We start from the raw sequence: 20328 nt of genomic DNA, 5'->3' as shown, positions 1-20328 counted from the left end.
TTACATTGAAGAAATTGTAGATAATTTTTCTGCTTTTAGAAATGCTATATTTGAATATTACCAATTTTGAATTTTTATTTAATATTAAAATAATTATTTATTTATTTTGTAAAGGCTCGCATATCAGTCTATTTATTCAGTGACTAATATGGGTCGGACTTGAACCACCCATTTATTTTAAAACTTGAAAATTGAAAATGCTTGCATAGGGTGAATGATCATATTTATTAAAAAAAGAATAAACAATGATTGAATTAAAATATTGATAAAATTAAGAGAATAATATGAGTTGGTTGAAGTATGGAATAGAATATAGGAGTATTTGCTATTGTGGTTTCTATCAGTTTGGATGACTTATTAAAAAAACCATACAATGAACACTCATATTTTCTATTTCATATTTTTAAATCAATAGTAATACCCACACATGTCTTTTGTTTGAATAATTCATAGAAAATTGATGTCATTCGTTCTTTTAATACATATTACAATAATTTTTCATATTGACTTTAAATTTATGACAATGTTAATATATCCACCAATATAACATACCAATTTTTGAACTATTATTTTATTTAATTTATTTATATTTTAATTTAATTATTGTGTGTAATAATTGAATTAATTTGAGTAATGAGAGTGGGTGACATCGAGATGAGAGTCTTGGAGAGCATATTATTTTAATAATTAAAATAATAACATTTTATTTTATTTAAATAAATAGAGATTAGAGAGTTAGAGTTATTATAGGGATTGAGGGAATAAGTAAGGGTTGTGGGGATAATCAATTAAGAATGAATAATTAGGTTTTGGGATGAATAAAAAAGTGAGAGGAAGTGAAGTGGTTAATAGGTGAAAATAAAGTTAGAGAAAAAGATCTAGAGAGAGAAAAGTGGTTATGACTTTGAAGAAGGGATTTTCCCATTTTTTGGCGTAAAAGATTACACACATATGAGATTTCTAGTTTTAACTCGGCCAGCTTGACCTCATTCCCTTTGACATGGTTAAATTCGACATCTGAATCTTGGTCATTCTCGTCCATGTCGACATAGGTCACTATTTCTTTCTTACTTCTATTTACTCTGTCTTTTTCAGCCTTTTATCGTTCGACTTGTCAAACTCTGTCTGCTAATTGGGACATATCCCTCAAATATTGGGTGTCTAATTTCTTCCTAATAGAGTAGTCTAGGCCCCCATCGACTAATTCATGTTCAGGCACTTGGTAAAGCACCTTGATTTTAAATGTCGGAATCTATTTAGGTAGTCGTCAATTGACCCAGTGAACTTTCATTTTACGCTCGCCAATTATTTTAGGCTAATCTTGGATTATCCTATATAGAATTTTTCATGGAAATCTTTCCAAATGATTCAAATCATTGATAGAATGATAAAGGAGTATGGTAAACCATGAGAAAGTATTATTTGTGAGAGAACTAGGAAAATATCTCATTCTTAAATTCTCATTATTTTCTATGTCTCCCGCTTCAGTCAAATATCGAGTACTGATATGATTGACTGTGGACTCACTAATGTCACCAGCGAATTTGGTGAACTTAGTGACTTTCCAACCCCTTGGGATTTCCATCTCCAAGACGTACTCCGATAGCGGGGATGTATAAGTTGGCCTCTGTTGGCCTACATTCATCCTATTTTGAATCGGTCTAGCACTTGGGGTTGTATGATTGGTCCAACTTGCGCCTGATGGACGCTAAAGAAATCAGCTATTCGAGTCACGCGAGTCGCTAATTGATAATAACTATGATTCATATTTTGGATCAAAGGGTTGAAAATGGGACTCATTTATCTGGTAAGTAAGTTAACCATCTATTGTATACTTTCATCCATCTACTGTCTCGTCGCCATCACGAAATTTGTGGTGAAAGTTGGTATTGCCTAGGAAGCGAATCCTATTCCCAATAGGGGTTGCGTTCTTTGACCAAGGTTGCCTATGGCCAATCCTAATTCCAATGGCAAATATGCAGTCACCAAGATTTCAGCAAACATCGATGCATTCGTTTGCAAACCTGCCATCACTGATGTTGACATGTCATAGGTTTGTTCTCGACTGGGCATAGGCATTGTGAAATTTATTATGTAACGTCTAAATTTATTTGTCGCAGTCGGTCTAGGAGTCATGTGGTAAATCTATGTTATTGACGGGGAGAATATTACTCCCTCTTGCACCATCAATGGTATGGCCGTCGTGCTTGTTGTGGAGGCAATTGCTACAGTCAAAATTACAATGATTGTGCCTTTCCCGTGGTTTTAGATGGTTGTTCTCCATTGTTGTTGTAAGTATGGAATGAAACTAAGAGGGGTGAATTAGGTGCTTTAAATATTTTTTGGTTTATGGTTAAATGATGAAAGAGGTAAAGGCGGAGGAATAAAGAAAATAGAGGAATTATACTAGTTCCTATTACAGTCCGAGAGTACATCTAATCTCGTTACAACATGTAAGAGATTTCAATAGTGTTAGAACCTTGTATAAGCCTAATCCCAATCTCTATACACAAGTAGAAAGAGAACAATCCTCTCCTTTTCAATCTCTTGCTTCCAACAATCCAAGACAACAAGGTATACAAGTTTGAATATATATGATGTATATCAATTATTAGAATTGATCATCTCTTTCAAGTAAGCAATTCACAATATGTTACACAAGTGCTCAGAAGTAATGTTGAAACTTTAAATGATGCAATAAAAATTGAATGCAGAAAGTTTCACACAAAGGTTTTATGATATAAAACACTTGTTTCGAATTTCAGAGAAAATGAGTTTGAATTAAATTTAAAGAGGTTAGTTTTCAAAATCTCAAACACAGAGTATTTATACATGCATTATACCATTATGAAAGAGTATAATATGATGAATCAATACATTGATTGATGGATGAAGTTTGAAATACGTTAGAACCATATTTTTTAACCAAAAAATGTCAATGCTTCGCTGGTAACCAGTTAACAAAAATCGTAACTGGTTACAGCTGAAGCAATACATAAAATTTGAATTTTTTGTATGTGTAACCGGTTAACTAAACTGTGTAACGGGTTACACTTGGTACTTTTTCAAAAACAAGACAATTTTACTAATTGGTGCAAATTGTGTCAGTTTTTATCTGTTGTTACGACCATTTCAAATGTCACATTTTACGAAAAAATAGAATGTTTGATACAATTTTTTGAAAAACCATTTTTACGTTTATGTAACCGGTTAACCAATTGGTGTAACTGGATACACCTGCTATAAAATTGAAAAATACTTATAAAAATAGTTTGTATGCAAATGTTATGATGCTTTAAAACAAGTTATGCATTTGGATGAAATTAACAACAAATTTATAAGCACTTATAGTATAGCATAAATTGGATTTGAAACTTGTACCTAGAAGATAATTATCAAGCTCCAATGAGGTCCAAGTTCATATTTAACAATGTTGTTTGACATACAAGTATTAATTCCATTTCTTTGACTCATTATACTTTTTCCATCCTTTGATATATGCACATGTTTTTGAGAAATTAAAGTTGTCTTCATCAAAACATAATGTTGGAGAAGCTTAACTTCACAGTTGTTGTTTCTTGGATTCACAATTCTAGTTTATCTTCTTGTTTTTCTACTAGGGTAATCTTTATAAATCCTACTACTCCTCAATCTCATGCACATTAAGACTCAGAAGTTTCATAAATGGAGAACTTATATGCAAATTTTAAAGAGAAACTAGAATTTTTGCATGTGTTTCATTGGGCATGCCAATTTGTTTACATCGAAATTTTGTAAACAAAGGTAAGTTTCGATTTACTTAAAAGATTAAACTCGAAAAGATCTTAGACATATTGTGCAAAAATTTGTAGATTTGAACATGTTTGACATTAAAGTCGAAACAATGAAAATATTATAAAAGGGAACTTAAAATTAAAATAACTTGAATGCAATAACTAAATTGTAAAATAAAGAACTTAATTCATAAAGTGGGGAAAAAATACATTTTCATATCACTCATTTCTCTTAACACCGATACTTTGAGTTTCTAGAATTTGTGTGAAATTGCGGACCTCAAAAACCAAAACAAATATTGCTTATATATTAGTCCTAATATATAAACAAACTTAGCCAAGTTCTTAAAGTCATGCAATCTGATTTCTACAAGCTTTACACGTGTTTTAAATAATCGTCTAATCTTATTTGTTCTAGCCTTGTTCGACTGGGTGCATTTATTGTGTAACTTAAAACTTCAAAATTCTCATAAGTTCAAAACATATCCTTGGTCTTTGAACTAATAAAACGTTCGACCAAAATTATTTTTGCCATTCGACGGGACGGATTTCTAAAATGGTCAAGACTGACCATTTCGATAAAAAAAAAACATTTATTTCTCAAGATTGTTTCTAGTCTTCCAACCTTGGTGCACTGGGTCAAAAATATGAAATAACAACCCCTCAATTTTTTTAAAACGAGGTTAGAAAGAGAATGGCCATTGGTTTAATCCCTAGCAACAACATATTTTTATCTTCCAAATTTTGCAGCGTGCATCACATACCTCTCTGTTTTATTTAATAACTGAGGTAATAAGGTATATTTTTACCTTGGTTTTAAGTAATAACATATGTGTTAAATCATATTTATTACCACATATAATTTATTTTAGATCTCATTTTCACTAGCATGTTTCAGAATCATCTCATTATAAATCTTGTAAACACGGAATACCAAATTTGTATTGTTTTAAATTTTTTTCACCGGCGTGTAACATTTTTTACACAAAAACTATAAAATATGTGACAGAATTAAAATATATCATATCATTTTAAATCTTGTAAGCACAGAATAATAAATTACCATTATTTTCAAAACCAAATATACAAATTTATATTGTTCTCATCAAGACAGAATACACACAAGATTCAAAACCTCTGTATATATTTAAATTAAGCTTATAACAACCAATAAAAAATATTGTTATTGACATTCGTCCCAATGTGATCGAAAGTTATCTATATCTTCTTGAGAGTATGGTGTTTTATCGTTAAACTCCTATAATTAAAACAAAATTTAAATTATGATAAGCTAAAAGCAAAAATATTATTATTGATTTATAGATGAAAACGTAAATTAATATATACTTACTTGCAGTAAAACGGGGCAAAATTACATCATTTATTCTCTTTCAACTTGTCATATACGAAAATCAAGATATGGTTTCGTGTCGAACCATGATGCAGACAAATATGCGATTGAACTAAGAAACAATATTTTTTATATTCCTTTCAACAAATAACTCATGTAAGAACGTGCAAGTGTCAAATCTTTATGTTAAAGTACAAGAATATATGAATATAAATAGAAATCAACATGCAAATTATACTTAGGAGCACCAACTTTATAATACATAATTGTTTAGGTACTCATCTCCCTTAAAAATTACACAATAGAAATATTAGAAAGTAACTGATCTGGATCATGACTTAAATTAATACTCATGCATGAGTCTGGAATACTATCTAATATCATTAATAGTCTCTTAGTGTTATCTAGTTTTGATGGTGTGGTTTCAATATTTCCCTGAATGGTAGGAAACTTTCTTTTGTTCTTGTACAACTCATAACTTTCTCAACTACATTCTCATGAATTTCCAACTGATTTGAATTTGTGTGGTTGAGTAGACCCAATGAATTCAACTTCTCTTGCTCCTCTTTACACATCCTCTCTCTCCTCTTGCACCTTCGAGACACTCTCTCGCACCTTCTACATGAACCTCTCACTCTCCTCCTCTAACATCCTTTCTCGCTCCTTCATCCACTTTTCTCTTTTCTCCCCCAACTTAACACCAACAATCTCTTTAATCTCTCTCTTACGGTTTACTTTTCTATGTGATTTAGATGGTCCATAAAATAACTTGAAGCCAACGCATCTTCCAAGACCACGAACACACCCAAGATGCTCCTCGATTCCAATCGCTTCTTCCAAGATGTCATGACAATATTATAAAAGGAATATGTCGACTTTTGCATGTTCAACTAGATCATCCTGCAACACATATGAAATTTCATCGCCGTCTTTTCTTTGACATGCCCTCTTCCATTTCTCCTGGTGTGATGGTGGAAATGGAGTGTAATCAGGACCTATGGAACATCTCAGCTCTAGTTTCCTTTGTTATATTTTTTCTTCAATTATCTTCTTTTCAAGTTTTTGATATTCTTCACGAGATAATCTATGTGGATAGATATTTCTAGCTTCATTCTCCTTTCCTTTTTTAGCTCTTTGCCAAGAAGTCGGTAGTGGTGCGAGACTCTACAAATTTCTCTCAAACATCCTCATCAATATATGGATATACCACGTATGGAGACTTATCTTTATCATTTGGATAATGACTATTTTCATGGGTGAGTTGTGTCTTAAAGCCTCTCAACCGCTCACCATAATATGTAAGCATTTTCTTTTTCACGATACTATCCTCTAGAGTAAAAATAAACACTTACTATATTTACACAATACAATTGTTATTAGTATTAAACAAAAAATAAACGATCGTATATACTTGTAAAACAAATCATAATATTCAAAATAAATACTCTAACATCCTCCCATATGATGTCTTTCAAATTCTCGTCAACTTCGTGTCAACTATTTATCAAAATACTCACTTTACTTTTACTTTGTAACACAATGTAACTCATAAAGTCATCAACGTTTTCACCATAAACCCTTCTAATTCCTATATCAACTGTAACCGAGTAGCGAACACCATTTTCGTGGGCTTTTTTCTCCTTGGTATACATCGTGGCCCCTCTAGCTTTTCTTTTACATTTTGTATTAACAGTGGTTGCAACAGATGTTGTATGTGAGCTGCTTGTCGAATCTCCATGACTATCAAGAGACAAACGCGTAGAAATAAAATAATCTAGAGACGAACTAACTAACTAACGTTTCCGTGAAAAACAAAATGATAAAGAGAAACTATTTCAGTGATATAAACCATTTCAGAGATATAAACCTCAAACGTGATAAAGAAGAACAAACGTACAAGCGATATAAACTATTTAAGTGATATAAACCTCAAACGTGATAAATAAGAACAAACGTACCTCAAACGAGTTTTGAAGAATACGTGTTGGAAGAGTTTTGATGAGAGCGATGATGAAAACCGCCTAGAGTTTTCTATTGTTTGAGATGAAAGTTTTGACATAAAAACGAATTATTTATAGTAGTATATAATTTAATTTTGTGGTCACCTTAAACTTTGTAGTAAATAAATTAAAAAGATAGGTCATTTTGAAACAACTTTTTTAGATGTGGGTCACTGAATCATAGTGATTGAGAAGAGTAATATTCACGTTCACGTTTTTTGTTTCTTTTTGTCTATCCGACAACGCAGATTGGGCCACTATTTCAATGGTAGTACTAGTACGATTAGAACTGACAATATCACAGCCTTCTATTTGTGTGAGTTTTGAACTAATTCTCACCTATCTTTTTGAGATAAAAGACAGCAAATCAAATCACAACTAAATGAGCTACCAATACAGTGTTGAATAGTTATATAACTATTTAAATTTTATATATCTAAAGTTTTGTTAAATTGTGAATATGTTGTTAGTGTAATTTACAGTATCTAATCATATCACTTCAACCCATCTCACATAGAACTCTTTATTCTTTTGACAGCTAAGTTGGATATTTCTGTTCTTGTATTTTTGTGTTTGTCCAGCTCCCATCCTTCTTTTAACCTTAATGATTGTTTCTTTCTTTTTGTTGTTTTATCTTAGTGTCAATACAATCATCACTTTAGAGAGATAGTGTTGTGATCACTAAACTTTGACACTCACTACTCAAAAGAAATGTACATATTTAAAATGATTAACTAATTTATATTTTTTGTGTACTCAATTAAAAAATATATGTATGCGATTGTGACCATCCATATATTCTTCAATTTTAGAATCCAGTCCATTGATTAAACTATTGTTAGTTGGTATGCTTTTTATAGAAAAAGTTGGTGCGTTAAATATTCATGATAAAATGGCAACTATTCTCTGAGCCACCGACACTCAATTACGGGACCATAAGTCACACCTTTTATGCAAATAGGAAAAATAGATGAAATGGCTAAATTAATAATTAAATGATATTCTAATGTCTCATGATTACATTAAAGAAATTATAAAAAAAAAATACGTGACACTATTTGTAATGTGGACTTGATAACAATTTTACAAATGTAGTTGTTGTGGTTGAAATTGAAAATTAGCAAAAATATGTTGATTAATGCCTCTCAAGTGTGATTCTATTTGGTTTAAGCCAAGTCAATTTTTTTTTTTTAAATATAAGTTGGTTAAATCCTTCAAAGAGCGTCAAGAACTTTGTTTTTTTTTTTAGTATTTTGAAAAACTAAATTAAAAACTGCATAAAGTTAAATAAAGTGATAAATGAATAAAAATAAGAAAAAAAAATCTTATGTGATTGATAGTGTGTTGAAACAACTCTATGATAGTTATAGGTACACACTGATCCTATTGGTCAAAACATCGTGAATTATAAAACTCGACTTTTTTTGACTCATTATATTGGTAGTATATGATTTTTCCTACTACAATGAGCATGGGTGTAGATAAAAAGAATGTTTTATAAACTTGAATTTACAACCTCGCAACCTCCCAGCATTTGGGAGTCTTTATTAAGAAAATTTCTTCACCCACCTCCTAACCTTCTTGTCCACCCTTGGTGAATTTATCACACTACCCCTTGTTTCGGAAGTTCATTTCCGAAACTGTACTTTTTTTCTTAAAAAAGGTGTTTTCGGAAATGTATCTCCGAAAACGTGTTTTTTTTAATATAAAATATTGATTTCGGAGATGCATCTCCGAAATAAAGTTACTTTTCAGAAAATGTGGTGTTTCGGAAGTTCATCTCCGAACGCACCCCCCTTGGAGAATTCGGAAATGAACTTCCGAAAATATGTCTGGACAGAATAAAATGAAAAACAACAACAATTCGCTTTATTTAATCGGGTGAAGATTACAACGATAATATTACATAAAATTAAAGTTACATATTGTTGAACACGGGTAGGTGGGGATGAGAGAGTGGTGGGGAGAAAAAAAGGCTTCCAAATTTCAAAAGGTTTTTTTATTCTTTTAATAAAAATACGTACTACTGTAAGTAACAAATGACGGAGGAGGTGTAACCGGGGCCGGAACATATGACGGAGGAGGTGGATGTCTGGAGGAAGAAGAACCGGAGGTACGTCCACCGCGAGACAAAGGAGCCAATCAATGTAAGCTATAGTTTATCATTATCATCAGGGGACGTCATTACAAAAAATTGGGAAAAAAATCTTATTATTTTTAATCTTGATTTTTTAGAAATGACGTCCCCAGATGATAATGATAAACTATAGCTTACATTGATTGGCTCCTTTGTCTCGCGGTGGACGTACCTCCGGTTCTTCTTCCTCCGAACATCCACCTCCTCCGTCATATGTTCCGACCCCGGTTACCACTTCCAAAAACTAACATGATAAATCCAATACAAAAACACTGTGCGATACAATCCGAAATCAGAACAAAACAAAACACGTCAAACAAAACAAAAACATGTTATTCTGCCCGACGAGGGTTACAAAATACACATCAAACAAAATAAAAACATGTTATTCTTCCCGACGAGCGAACTCCTCCGAATGAAGATAATTATACCAATCCTCATCCCACTCAGTATCAGAACCATCAGCGTTGATCACGCCTGAAGGCTGAGCCTGCACGTCCGAGCCATGGATCCCCAGGGAACGAGAAGCAGAACCAGTCAAAAGCTTCTTCTTCTCCTTCACCTCCTTCACCTCTTTCACCTCCTTCTTTGAAGAACCCTTTCTTCCCTTAGCGCCCTCTTTAGAAGACACAGTCCTGCGTGCTGGTTGGTTGCCTGACATGTTCCTGTAAACAATTGAAAACTTTGAATATGCATAGACAAAATAAAAAACAAAAAAATTTGAACTTCTGATACATTTCGGAAGTTCATTTCCGAAAACTAGGATGGAGGTGTTTTCGGAAATGAACTTCCGAAACACGCCTGCGATGGAGTTTTCTGCAACTTCCATGACAGACCCCTAAACCAAACTTCAAACCAAATCAAAATGCTTCTAAACAACCTAAATACTACTAACAACCTAACCATATATCATTTATGCAATTAAAACCCTAAATAACATGCATCACAAAACTAGATCTAAAAATTTCAAAACTTACAAAGTGTTAGGATTGAGGGCTTTTGAATGTTGTTTAGTAGTGTGATTGGAGCCTTGATGCAGCTATGGAATTCTGTTTGCACAAATTTTCGCCTTTGCCACTTTTTGTTTTGATTTAGGGTAAATGATTGGGGGAGGGGGAGTGTTTTGATAAATCTGCAGAAATCGCAGTATTTCGGAAGTGAACTTCCGAAATAATGTTTTCGGAAATGAACTTCCGAAATAAGTCAATTTTTTCAAAAAAAGACGCTTTCGGAAATGAACTTCCGAAGCAGGGGTATTTTGGAATTTTCGCTGGGGGTGACCCCCATAGGGAGGTGGCCAAAGAAATTTTCTTTATTAATTGCAAGAATACCCGTTTTTATAGAAGCAATCTGACAATAATTCAAAGACTTCAATCTCAGTTGAAGAAGGTTTTATAGCAAATAAAACTAAACTAATTGTCAAGAATATTCTTCGTGCAATGTGAACTATCATTACAATCTTATAATTTTGCCAATCAGATGAGGAGTTCACTGCTAAGTCTCAGTTGTCATGTAAATAAATTCTCCTAATTCTACAGATGGTAGAACGCATTTAACTTAGATGAAACTATACAATTATAAATTAAAAATTCATCATAGAGATAATCACAAGATTTACATATATCACACGTTTAAGGTAGACTCGTCTAGAGGAAACCTAATTTAAAAGAACTAGTCAACCATCCTTAAGGATTCATAATTTAACAATAGGTAAGAAAAAATAAAGACCTACAGTGATTATGAATGATCCCCTAATGATATACTTCTTTCATCCTTCTCATTGGTACAAAAATATGCCTTAGACTCTCTAAAAATTGAAACCTTAATGACTTAACACATTTTTCTATCAGTAGATAAATTTCTAAAATCACATACTCGCGTAAAAATTAAAACCTTAATGACTTAACACATGTTCCCTGAATATCATTGAATCAACATCATATTTCCTAGGAAGTTTGTATTTTCAAGGAGGCCTTGGATCCAGGCCCAAAGTGGCTATAAAATACCTCAACATCACAAAAGAAATAACCTAACTAAAAGATAGAAATACATATATATATATATATATATATATATATATATATATATATATATATATATATATATAGAGAGAGAGAGAGAGAGAGAGATCTTTTAACCCTACGCAAGCTAGCTCTCAACCTCACAATAAACCTTAAAGCCTCTAACAACCCTTAACCAATAGGGAATGTCACATATTTGTACTTTTAGCAAGAATAATTGGCACCCATAATGGGACCTCTGTAAAACTAACTTGTGTCATATCCATCTTTACTCGGTGTAGCTTTCACCATCTTCTCACGGGGATGTTCGAGCAAAAATCCAAGAAGGCCTTCAACACAATCTATGAAGGTTTCTCTAGGGGGAGAATTTAGATCCTCTCAAAAAAGGTATGTCTGACATCTATTAACAGCAAGCATCACACCTACTAAGACTGTCAGAACCTTGGGGAGAAACCGAGAGCCCAAAATATCCTTTTCGAGGGAAGAAGTAGTCAGTGTTCTTCCCCAAAACAAATATCCCATGGTCATCCCAATCTAGTATGCCATTTGGGACGTGAGGCAAGTGTTGAACGACCCTGGAAACTCAGCATACGTTTTATTTTAGAGCACTTTACAAGGGCTCTAGCTTGATTCCAATATCATCGAAGCCCTCCAAAGGTCTCTGATTGGACTTCCTGACGAGCATATTTAAATCAAGGGTAACATCACACTCAAAATAATGTTCGACATAAGGATGAGATCCTAAACCATCGAAGTGAAGTATCTCGTGGTAGACGCCATGTCCCCTTACAACGCCAACCTAGGAAGGTATGCTTTCAACTTATTAGGGGTGATTTTGTCTACCCTTCATATAAGCCTCAAATAACCGCTATTAGATGGGGGTGTTGGTATTCTTAAATAAAACCAATTGATCACCCGAGAATGCTACCAGAGATGTCTGGAAATGACGAGGGAACCCACCACCATGGGATTTGTCCCTTGTCTAGAGGTATATAATATTGATACAGTGAGTAGGGATCCTAGGTTGGGGGCAGAGAGTGAAAATATTACCCCAACTGAAGATTTGAAAGAGGTCAATATTGGGCCTTTGCACCACAAAGTAACCAAGTTAGGCTCTTTCCTATCCGATTATGAAGAAGATATTTAGTCTCCCTACTTAGGAATAATATTGACATGTTCACTTGGGCACCGTCAGGTATGCCCGATATAGATACCAAGGTTGTGGCGACGAGAAGAGAGCATCCATTGACAAAGAATCACATAAGCTAACAAGCGTTGGTTTCATAACATAGGTAAAATACCCTTCTTGGATGGCTAACATGTTTTTAGTGAGAAAGAGGTCAAACAATTGGCGTATGTGGGTTTATTTCATTGACCTCAATATTGTAGGCCCCAAAGTTCCATACTATCTCTCAAATATAGATTTCCTGATTGATGGATCTTCGAGTTACGAAACATTGATTTTCATGTACGCCTACTGTAAATACATCGAAATCAAGATGAACCCTAAAGATGCGCCCAAGACAACATTCATGTCACACCATGGAAACTACTATTACAATGTCATTCCATTTTGGCATAAAAACGTAGGTGACACCTATCAAGGACTCATGTATGTGGTATTATTGAAGAACATAGGGCATAATATGGAGGTTTACATTGATGATATAATAATAAAGACATCATAAAGGTAGAGTAATGCAAAGGATTTGGAAGACATCCTAGGGTAAGTAAGGAACTACAACATGCATCTAAATCCAAAAAGTACTTATTTGGCATACAACTTATAAGAAAGAAAATTCTTAGGTTTTATCCATACCAAGAGAGTCATAGAGTCATACCCAAGAAAATGCCAAGCCATCATGGACACGAGGAGTCCCTCTAATGTTAAGGAGGTTGAGCAACTAACATGAGTTTAAATCTCGTTTTATTTTTTGTGTAGGTGACAAGGTTTTCCACTTCTTCTCCAAGTCAAGGAAAAATGAAATATTTAAATAGATGGGAAATTGTGAGGATGCATTCTCAAAACTGAAAGAGTTACTAGAATCAATGCCCATCCTGACATGCCCTATAGTAGCTTCGCCTTTATATCTTTACTTATATGTTATTGACCACACATTGAATCCAATATTCATCTAGGAAATATATAGAATGGAATGACCTGTCTATTTCATGAGCAAAGTCTTTAAGTGTGTTGTGGCTCAATATATGAAGATAGAAAGGCTCACAATGGAAGTTGTGGTAACCACACGAAAGCTAAGGCCTTATTTTCAGAGACATAAGATATTGGTAAAAATATACTACACTATATGTTAGGTCCTCAAGAAACCATATCTAACAGGAAGGACGGTATCTTGGGCAGTCAATTTTTTTGAAAACGACATCCAATACATACCTAGAGGAACCATCAAATCACAAGTATTGGCAGATTGTTTAAGCAAAGTTTAGTACACCAGTTGCCGAAGAGATTTCTCTCTCCTGGACCTTTTTAGTGGATGACACCTCTAACATGAAAGGGAATGGTGCTGAGAAAGTACTTGAAGGACCATATTACCTATTGATCGAGAAATCACTAAAGTTTGAGTTCAAGGCTTACAATAATTAGATTAAGTATGAAGTTATCATCGCCAACATGTCTTTCGCCCTAGAAATGTGCGCATCGACTTTGAAGTCCAGAAGTGACTCTCAGCTCATAGCAAAATAAGTCATTAGTGAATATGATACGAAGAAGCCCCAACTATCAAATATTTAAAAAATGTACATGACTTGTTTGAGCATTTAATTTTTGAGATAATGCAAGTACCTAGGTAGCAAAATTTCAGGGCGAACCTATTTTTCAAGCTTTCCAACTCAAAGAAAATAGGTTTCAACCGCATTGTGATACAAGAAACACTCGTCATCCCTAGCATTAGGTCATGGGAAACAAACCCTGTTGACATCACCTAGGCCAACAATTGGATGGCGTCTATGTTTCACTACCTACAATCAAGGGATCTACCACAAGACGAGTTTGAGGTAAAGCAAATTCGCAAATATGCAACAAAATATGTCAGAATGTCAACGAGGCTTTATAAAATGGGAAGAGCATGGTCCATGTTAATGTAACTAAGAGAACAAGAAATTACCTTGGGTCTATTTAAAGTTCATTAAATGGCTTGCAGCGGACATATTAGCATACAAGCTTTGGCTCACACGTTGCTAAGACCGGGATACTATTGGCCTTCATAAATGAGAGACATTGTGGCATTTACTAGGAAATGCGACAAATGCTAGAGGTATGTTAACTTTCATCATGCACCAACTGAACTATTTCATTCCATTATAATGCTTTGACTATTCTACCAGTGGGGCATGAATATCCTATCACCTTTTCTCATAGCTCATGGCTAGCTAAAGTTCTTAATTGAGGAAATGGACTAATTTATGAAATGGATAGAGGTGGAGGCCATATCCAAGATTACGAGAGAAAAAGACTGCCATTTTTATTGGCAAAATATTACGTACATGTTTGATTTACCAGGAATTATCATTTCAGACAATGGAACTCACTTCACCAGCACCTGCGGTTGATTTTTGAATTGACATAGGAGTGCAAACCAAGTTCATTTTAGTCGTTCATCTGCACGAAAACAAGCAAGCAAAACCAGCAAATAAAATAATACTAAAGAGGATGAACAAGAAACTAGATGATGTCAAGGGATTATGGTCTGAGCAGCTGAATGAAGTGTTGTGGTCATATCACACCACCCACTCATTCAACTACCAAGGAAATTCCCTTCATCCTAGTGTACGGGGTTAGCACTGTCTTACATGTCAAAGTCAACATTCCTTCTTAGAGGTGCTCTATGTTTAAATAGGTAGGCTTAAGATGTGTCATTGACCTGATTTAGGAGACAAGAGACGTTGCCCATATTTGAGAGTTTGCTCCTAAACAAAGGGTAGCACATAGATATAACTATAAGGTGGTTCGAAGAGAAATGCAAGAGGGTGACTTAATGCTATGACAAGTCTTCGTGCCTGCCCAATAACAAGGAAAACTACAACCTAACTAGGAAAGAGCGTATCACATATATCAGAAGTTTCCTCGCGAAGTCTACAAGCTCAAAGAATTGGATGGATCATTACCTAAACTTAGAACTCAGTTAATTTGAGATATTATTATATATATATATATATATATATATATATATATATATAAAATATAATTATTACAAAGGAAAGTCTCATAATTATTCTTTGTAAATCTTTTTATCATGTGCAAGAAGTTCCTTTCGTTTTATTGTTAACTCAATTGTTGTACTTCCACGGAAAGGTCCTTGCCTTCTTACGGGATAAATACACTATTGGACTTCCACAGGAAGGTCATTTCCGCCTACGGGTAAACACATTGTTGGACTTTCACAGGAAGATATTTGCCGCTCTACAAGGTACATACATTAATGGACTTCCACATGAAGATCCTCTCCCCTTACGGAGGTAAACACATTGATGGACTTCCACAGGAAGATCCTTGCCACCTTACGGGGTAAATACATTTATGGACTACCACATGAAGACCCTTATTTCCCTTCAGGGTAAATACATTGTTGGACTTCCATAGGAAATCCTTGTTGACCTACAGGGTGAATACAATGTTGGACTTCCATAGTAAGATCCTTGTCGTTCTACAAGGTGATTACACTAATGAAAGATCTTCTGCAACCTCAATGGCTACCCAACTAAGTATTGCCCGGGGGACTCAATTAAATTCTAGCCATAAAAAATTAACTGAGTCTCGCATGAGGGACTCAACTAATGTCTCGTCAAGAAGACTCAAATATAGCCTCATTAGGATGAATCAACTAAGTCTATCTAGAAGGACTCAACTAAAGTCTTGTCAAGAAGACTCAACTGAGTCTCTCCTAAGGGATTTAACTAAAGTATTGTCAAGAAGTCTCAACTAAGTTTCACATGAGGGACTTAACAAAAGTCTCGTCAGAAAGATCTAATTAAGTCTCGCATGAGGGGCTCAACTAAAGTCTCGCAGGAAAAATTAGACTCATCCATAAAACTTTGATAAGGCTCATCTGCAACGCCCAAGGTGGGAAAAGGAAACAAAAACACTTTGATTTCATCAAGCGCTTGTGCTTGAGGGACTAAGTAGTGGTGTAATTAGAAGTCCCATATGGAGCGTGGTGAAGGTATGAGTTTCTCCTGTCGTACCTTTTATGGTTTGAGTGCCCATTTATTGGATAAGACACCCTTCTTCAGATATGGCGCCATTGTTCCGTATATATTGTGGTCTTGGGATTACGTGTGTTTGGTCTTTAATGATGTAAAATGAATCTTGGGAGTTAATTGTGTTCCATGAATATCAAGGAATCATCTGTTCGTTCCCTAAGAAGTTGTTATCTCTAATGTGGCCTTGGATCCAGGCCCAAGGTGGCTATAAATTTCTCAATATCGTAGAAGAAACAACCTAGCTAAAAGACATAAATACACATATACAAATCTTTTAACCCTGATGTGAGCTAAAACTAACCTCACAACAATTCCTAAAGCTTCTGACAACCCTTAATCACTAGGAATTATCAGGCATTTGTACTTTTACCTAGTACAAGAACATTTTCTAAAGGTTGTAGGTCAGCCCCAACTTCAATTAGAATCTCTTCTTAGTAAGGTTGCATACTTCCAATATTACCTCTTCATAATCTAGTGAGATTATTACGGGAATAAGATGGGGCGAATAGAATATAGCCTCAAATATTTGACTTCCTATGAAAAATAATTTTTGTCATCTTCTACAATCTATATTTTTTTCACTGACTTAGAACATGAACCTTTCATAAAGTGGTAGAGACACGCATTTAATAGTGCATATCAAATCTCTACATAAGATGACATAGTATGAGAATTTTCCTTCTATGATGAAGAAAGTCGGCCTCTCCTCCTTCAGACCTACTATCGCATCAGCTATAAGAACGTCATTCGCCAAGTGTGTTAGATGTTATCCACTATTAAATTTTCCATATTCATGTAGGTTATAATCATATTTTCCAAAATTTTAACCAACTTATTAATGGTTATAAGCAACATAACATCGAACAATTCAACCATTAGTAAATACTATCCTAGTCATCTTACAATTGATAAAAGATTTGATGAACAAAGATTTTATATGCTTTACCATGTCTTGAGTAGAGTGTTCAAAAAGTATACCTTATGTTTCGTTGTCTTGGCTAATGCAGCTCATACAATATATTCAACAAACATGTACCCTTCTAACATTTTTTGTTGAGAATCATTTACCCATAAATTAAGCATAATGAGATTGATGGCATCTATTTTAACCATCATACTGAAATAAGCCTTTGTTGAAGAGAATGCCAAGCGGTGAATATTTATAGATTTCTGAGTACTTCTTCCCAAGTTCATCATTACTTAACTTTGGAAACTCTACTCAGGCTAAGATATTTTCATAGTCATCATCTTCTTTGAACAACATTAACATTGTTTTTCGTTATTTTGGGATCTCTAAGACTGCTATATATGATATCATGCACATCTTCATTTGAGATTTTATGTGCTTAAAATCCTTGTACATTCTGATTTATCGCATCAAGTGCTTTGAAAATTTAAATGTCCTCATTGATAGCATGTGTCATATTCTTTCTAAAGGGAACACCTTATTGAGGGCACCTAACATCTTAGGTGAAGATATTTATGTGTCTCCTTGTCCTTGGAAGTTAACAATTAGATGTAGAGTGTGCTTCAACTTTTTGATTTATCTATTCCTATATTCCCTTCCTTTTTTAGTCCTATTAACAATAGTTTAATTTTAGGCAAAATACTCTTTTTGGTCCTGTATGTTAACCTCGGGGTTCATTTTGGTCCCTTAATTTTAAAAAGTTCCATATTGGTCCCTTAACTCTTCAAAAGGTGTCATTTTAGTCCTTTCTGTCATATTAGCGACTGATTTAGCGACCGGTTTTTAAGTTTTTCCGTCGCTAATATGACAAAAAGGACTAAAATGATACCTTTTGGAGAGTTTAGGGACCAATATGGAACTTTTTGAAGTTAAAGGACCAAAATGAACCTTGAGGTTAACATACGGGACCAAAAAGGATATTTTGCCTTAATTTTATTTATTTTTTACATTTGATTAGCCTTCTATTGTTCTTCAGCAGTATTATCATATGGTTTAATCATTTTTTCCATACCATCTCACCATTGTCTATGAATGTTATCTTTATAGACAACATTATTTCCCTAATAGTAATATTTGCCACGCGTTTTTCTCCTCTTGGAAGGGGTTTTTCATTAATCTTAAGCAAGGTCTGTTTATCACTAGTTAAAATGCTTGCTCGATCTTCCCCTTGATGATAACCTAGACATATTTTTTATGTATCAGGATACACAGTTGTTTTGTAGTGACTGGTCAATTTTTCAACAAATCGGACAATCTTGGGAGGTTTGTTAGACTTTGGATCACATCAGGTTGGTATACATTATGGACGCAGCCTCTCAAACACTTTTGTTCTATCAATTTGCACAAATTAGTTGGACTTGTTTCTTTCCTCTATTAAACTGACATGAACCTTGTACACTCAGAAAATGATATCTGTTTATCTTTATGGCCGAAAAAGGATTTGTGTCAATGGTTAAATCAACAATCTTCGTATCAACCAACTTGAACTCACCCTCTTTGATAGGATTTCGAATGACCTTACGAAAAAGTGTGCACCTATTCGTTAAGTGATTATACAAGTTTTTTTTTAATTTTCAATATCTCTTCCCTTTGATCTACAAATTGATGTATTTTGTGACCATCTAATATTCAAATATGCTTATATTTAAACATATGCTCAAATATTTGACCATCTTTGATAATATCAAAAACATACACAAACTTATTCTCATACGAATAAGTGTTTTTCTCTTTGACAGACCTCAAGAAAGAACATCAATAATTAAATAATTTGAAGAATAAAAAAAAAGGTAAAGAGTCTAATAGAAACAAATTTATTTAGAATTTTAGACTAATAAAATATATAAGAGTAACATCAGAAAAGTTATAAATACATTTTTGGTTTAATTGCAACTTTTTTTTTTTTTGGTATAAACCGGGGTATCCTCTGCGCGCAACTGCAGAGACTAATCCCTCGAGCCGGGTAGGACCATATAGGCGGTAAAGCTCTCCCTCAAGAGATTTAACACTGCTGCATGCCCAGGGCCGGGATCGAACCCAGGACCTCTGGTTAAGCTGGAAGAGATCCTTGCCATCTCACCCAAGTGCTCTTGGGTGGTTTAATTGCAACTTTGATCCCCCTATTTTGTATTGTTTTCGATTTTGTATTGAATTTATTAAAAATTTGTAATTAATTTTTTGCTGTATTTTTTATATAAACTTTTTATTTGTGAGTTTTTTAACATGTGCTCTTAAAAGTTATTATAAATTTAAAAGTTTTTATTTATTTTCTTTTATTAGCAAAACAAATTCATCGATATTTTATAAATGGCAATTATTTTGACATAAATAAATATAGTAAATGAAAAAAATTCAGACAAGGAAAATAATGTATTTATCACTTGCGATCATTTGATCCAAATGAAATTGAAACGTAAAACTGCAAATTTATACTACTCGTTTTGAAATAGATTGTATTTATGATGTGTTTAATAGATCTAATTCAATCAACAGTGTTGATTTTGTTATATTATATTTTTACGTATATTTAAAGAGCATTCCTATTTCCTACCTTGACACCATATTTGATACTAAATATTTATACCGTATACATTGTTTATCGTATTTATACTATTTTTAAAAATTATTTATTTTATTTTTAAAATTTTTTTTTTTTTAGTAAACAAGATAATATAAACCGGTGAACTAAGGGTTCACCAACCTGTTTACAAAAGGGGGGCACAAGCCAGAGCGAGGAAAAAATACAAACCAATTGAAATTATGATAAGAACCGGATCGGATCTTTGACAAAATCATAAAAAGAAGAATTGGAATGAGTATTTTCTCCACAAAAAGACCACCTCCAAACCAAAGCTTTGA

This window comes from Vicia villosa, linkage group LG5, assembly GCF_029867415.1.
Source record: "Vicia villosa cultivar HV-30 ecotype Madison, WI linkage group LG5, Vvil1.0, whole genome shotgun sequence".
In the NCBI taxonomy this organism is placed as follows: domain Eukaryota; kingdom Viridiplantae; phylum Streptophyta; class Magnoliopsida; order Fabales; family Fabaceae; genus Vicia; species Vicia villosa.
Note: the sequence above shows the minus strand (reverse complement) of the source record.